Raw genomic sequence first — 5,001 nt, 5'->3', positions numbered from 1 at the left:
GGGGAGTCGCTGAACTTGTTGGTCCGGTTTGAAGGCCTCCGTGTGGTCCAGTAGAAGTCCACGTAGTCGGTGTTGGCTTTGAACCGCAGCGACTGGCCTCCATCAGGTGGACCGGCTCGTCCTCGTAGGGCTCCTCCTGTAGCCTTGAGGGGACCACAGGAACATTCAGTAGCTGTTGGAGTTCTTCCTGTCAGGCTCGTGGTAGAACGGCTCTGAAGTATCTTGTACTTGTCTTATCTGGAACAATCTAACAGCCTAAACTGTTAACAGCAGTGTAAAGAAGCAAACACACAGGCATAGATTAGGACTCAAACTAGATTTATTTTAGAAAATAAATCAGCTTAGAGGCATTTGTTCACACGTGTGGCTGAATAGGACGCCGTCCAATCAGATTTGAGGTCTTCACTCTGTAGGTTGGTTGTTTGGTGAGACTCTTGGACCTCCATCAGCTGATGTGGATGTTTGATGGTCTTCTTCTCTAGTTCCAGATGATTCATCTATGAATTCAGCAGCTACAGACTGAAATGAAGCTCATGCTGCCGTTATTGAATTCCTGTTCCAGATCAAATGTTCAGAGCTCACCTTGAATGCAGCCGTCTGCTGTCTGATAGTTTTTCTCATTGTAGTCTTCAATAAAGTCTTTTTCCTCATGTCAGGATGTGGTGAGACTCTTTCTCAGTCTCTGCAGACGTCCCTCATTGTGCATCTCCAGAGAAGAAACAGAAAAACTGGTCACTGCTTCAGCATCAAACTGCTCTCCAGCATTGAGAGTGTTTTAGGAATTCATTCATTGTGTTGTGAACTTTGAAGGAGCAGAAACTTTACAGCTGCCAAAGATATGAGCTCCAATTCTGGATGTTTTAGGAAATGAAGTTCATCAAATGAACACTTGATTTTTGCTGATAACTCTCATTAAATTACTGAAGAAATCTAACATAAAAACCTGTAAACTCTCAGGCAGCTTTTGTTAAAGTTTGTCTATAATTCTATCATCATGTTCTGGAACCAGGACTCTGCAGAAGTTCCTTCAAACAGATACTTGTGTGTTTCTATTTAAGGCCTCAGGTTTGAACAGTACAGCAGAGGATTAGAAAGGAGTGATTTTAATATTTAAATCAGTCCAGTAAATGTTTGGCATGAAAATTATTAAAATTTTGATTTAGATAGATTTGTGTCAAATAATATTGTAGAGTCTCACTTAAATATATCCAAATGAGTTCAGTGTATTTACATTTTATAGAATATTTGATTTCTTAATCTCAATACTGTAGGGTCTGACCCTAAATTATAATAATGATGTCAATTTAAATAATATTGTAGTGCAGAGTCATAAACTTTAATCAGCTAAACTTACATAATAAATATCACTGTGCAATCTTAACCTGAACATTCATATTATTGAGGTAAATTTACATAAATCATGATATTCTAGAGTCTTAACTGGAATATTTCTAACATTAATCTTTTTGTATTGTGCTGATAAACAACAATAACTCGACTTTCAGATAATATTTGTTGTCTGTGATTGTGAGACTAAATTCCTCCACATTCTGGAACTGGACTGCATTTCCCAAAATGGAAACATGGACAGAATTTAACACTCATGTATCCATGGCAACACTAACGTTTCTGCTTCTTACCAAAGTTCACAACACAAGTAAAGATTTTAATGTAAAACTTCAGGGATGACTGCTAACCATAAGTATTCTGATAAATACTTCATGATCAATATCAGGACAGATGTTACAACTCCAGCTGTTCCATTAGACTGCAGTTATTCACAGAGAAATTAAAACATCACAATCCTCATAAAAACTAGATGGGACTTTTATTAAATAAAGTGTTGGTGAATAAACAGTGTAAAAAGTGCAAAGCAGCTCCATTAAATCAGGAGATGTGAGACTTCCACAGCATGGATCACCATCTGCTGTGTTGATTCATAGCTGAATGTCAGAATGAACTGAGCTAGAAAAGCTGCTTTGAGCTGCAACATTACGGTCTGACAATCCAACACCATCACAGTTTTCATCTGGTTGTTTTGCTTCAACATGGTGTGAAGTTCAGTTTTTACCTGAATCAATACAGAGATTCTATTTCCAACCAAGACTGGAATAAAAATTAGAATGTTATGAGGTTATTAATGCAACTAAATCCTTTCAGATGGAAGGATTTACTTCTAAGTTCTAATTCAACTTTCAGTTGGAGCACATTGCATTCACAAAGAAAAACAGCGATACCTTCATAGCAACATTTAATAAACCTAAAGCTTCCCTGTTGGCTCATTGGTGGAGTTTGTTACTGAGCATCTGAACCTTAAATCCAGTGAGACGACCATCTTCAGTCGAGGCCAGTCAGAGAACTTCAAGACCTTCCATCAGCTGGACCAGATGTGGCATCATCTCCCTCTGAACATCTGGATGACAGGAGAAAAGACAGAAATCAAACACAGATCACAGAAATACAATTTATTCACTTTCATCATTTTATACAAGTAGCATGAACTTTATTAAAGTTTGACAATATCAGTAATGGAAGTAAATGTTTTTATCTCGTGTTGAAGGTAAATTTAAAGTCAATTTTAATGACAGTTTATCCTGAGAGGAGTGAGAATGGAGCTTTTCTTTCCTTTTTAGAATATTCCCTCAAAATATTCTGTTTATTATTGGTTTTATAAGCATTTTTCTTTACTTATTTATTTTTAGATACCTCAGACTGATACACTTTGCTGGTTTGCAGATAATTTCATGTACAATGACAATAAAGATCTTCTATTATAACATATTTTGCTAAAACAAGAACTGCAAACCTTCTCAACCATCTCTCAGGCTGCAAAATTGGTCCAGGATCAGCCTGGTCTAGGTAGGACCCACCCTGCAACCCACAGGATCCACAGGATCCACAGGACATCCCCAGAGGTTCTGATGAACCACTGGGTCAGAGGAGTTTTAGCATAAAGGGACCAACACAGTATTAGTCAGGTGGTCAGAATGTTATATTGTTATATTGTCATGCTAATTATATGATCAGTAAATGTTACCATCAATTATAATGTCCACATTGATCAGGAAAAAAACAATCAGTTCATTCAGAAACTGTGGGGTTAAACCTAAAAACACAGACCTCAACAGCAGTTTGTTTCAAATCAGAACACCAGCTGGTTTTCACTAAAGAAGCTTTCAAAGCAACAATTAAATGACAATTTTGTTCTCATTAAGTTCAGAGTCAGCCAAAATAATGTACACACATCAGGAAAAGAAAAACTTTTATAAATATTTCATTTGTATAAGTACTTCTATACATATAGATTCCTCTTTCTAAGTTTGATCAAATCATGATAACTCTGTGTCCTGTTGTACGATGTTTTCCCAACAGATGGCGCTACCCTCATGAATGGAGCATCAACAAGTGACGTCTACAACACAACAGAAATGTCTGGAAGCCAGTGGCCACCACTTAGAGCGCCTCTTGTAATTCTAGAGGCCAAAGATAACTTTTATTAATCTCATGATGTCTGAATAAATTTGGTATTGAAATATTTATGCAAGTTTTTCTTTTCCTGATGTGTGTAAACATTATTTTGGCTGACTCTGTATAATGGGTTTCTGACAGGTCACCAGGCAACATCTTTTTATAATAATGACAAACATACCTGCATTCTACAGGAGTGATTTTCCTCATGTGCAGGTAAAGATGTGTGAGAAGCTTAGAGATGACAGGAGCAGGAGTCATCCTCACTAATTCAGCTTCCACCTAGAAACAGAAAGACCACAAACAAACACACAGATATACTCTCAAACGTTCAACCTCACAGCCTCAAAATATCTGTTTAGGAAGTGTTGTGTTTCTAAATTCTGCTGAAAGCATTGACAGACATTCTCTTACAAGGTTGTGTAAAAAGCAGCCTGTCCTCTGAGCTACTGAGAAATTTTCCTGAACAAAGTTTCTACGTGTAAATCAGCTCAACAAAAACTAAAGCCTCAGTCACAGATAACAGGTATTGCAAATTATAAACAGCTTTCTTTGTTAACTCAGACTTTCTGCTTCAACCTCACATAAAAAGGGGAGTTTAACTCATCAGGTGACTAAAAATGAACGGCTTGTGCAGTTCTAGATCCAAAAGTAGGATGTTTCAACTCATGTTTTACTACAAATACATACAGTAATAAATAAATACAATGGCTGGTTGTTAGTTTATTCACTATTAATGTCACTTTATATACTGGATTGAACTTGAGCAGTGGAAGAGAGAAGGAATTTAATGAAATTATGGAGAATCAGAGAGCTAATGTTGCGCAATGTTAAGTTAAGCGTGGTTTAATTCAAACCAGCTGAATGTTAAACTTCAGTGCAGCTGAACGGGTTTCAGTTAACCTTAAAGTAAAATAACTTTTTTAAAAGCTAAAATACACAGCAGAGAAATACAGGTTGAGAAGGTCATTCTAATAATGACGCACAGCTGCGGCAGCAACTAACACAGGTGTTCAGCGGTAAGTTAGCCACCTGTGTTAATTAGCCCGCTAGCTAACTTAGCCGCTTAACTAGCTAACGCGTCCGGACCAACTGCTCAAACACGACAAAACACAACTCTTCACAAGTCGCTGACTTAACGTACAACAAAACAACGCTACTGGTTAGAAGTATTCATCTTCTTACCGTGTTTCACTCCAAAAACAAGATCAACAGCAGCCAGAGGTGCTACCAGACGTGCCGACCATAGATATACACAGACTAGATACGCTAGCGCGCTGTCTTCTATATTATCTATGGTCTGACCAATCACTGCTCTCTGGCTCCGCCCTCTGAGAATCTTGTTGACGTTTGGCTCCACACTTGCTGATGACCACTTACGGTCTCAGAAAATGAAAAAAAAAATGACCTTTTTTCGTTCCTGTTTCTGACTGATTTTATTTTTTGTTTATTCTAAATATAAAATAAAAGTCAAAGCATTTTTAAAATTTCGTACATCCGTTTTTGATCATGAAGGGAAAAACGCCTTGTATT

The 5,001-nt window shown here is 37.4% G+C and overlaps 1 long non-coding RNA gene across 1 annotated transcript; it reads right to left on the bottom strand.

Annotated features, from left to right (window-relative positions):
- Positions 1-14: 14 nt before the first annotated feature.
- LOC129348388 (uncharacterized) lies at positions 15-3,948 on the bottom strand. Its single transcript, XR_008600920.1, has 3 exons — positions 3,650-3,948; positions 583-2,413; positions 15-478 (listed from the first exon to the last, which is right to left on the bottom strand). It is a non-coding gene; the product is annotated as an uncharacterized LOC129348388 (long non-coding RNA).
- Between the last annotated feature and the right edge of the window lie 1,053 nt (positions 3,949-5,001).

Source organism: Amphiprion ocellaris, unplaced genomic scaffold (assembly GCF_022539595.1).
Source record: "Amphiprion ocellaris isolate individual 3 ecotype Okinawa unplaced genomic scaffold, ASM2253959v1 Aocel_unscaffolded122, whole genome shotgun sequence".
Taxonomy (NCBI): domain Eukaryota; kingdom Metazoa; phylum Chordata; class Actinopteri; family Pomacentridae; genus Amphiprion; species Amphiprion ocellaris.
This window is presented reverse-complemented; position numbering and strand designations above follow the sequence as displayed.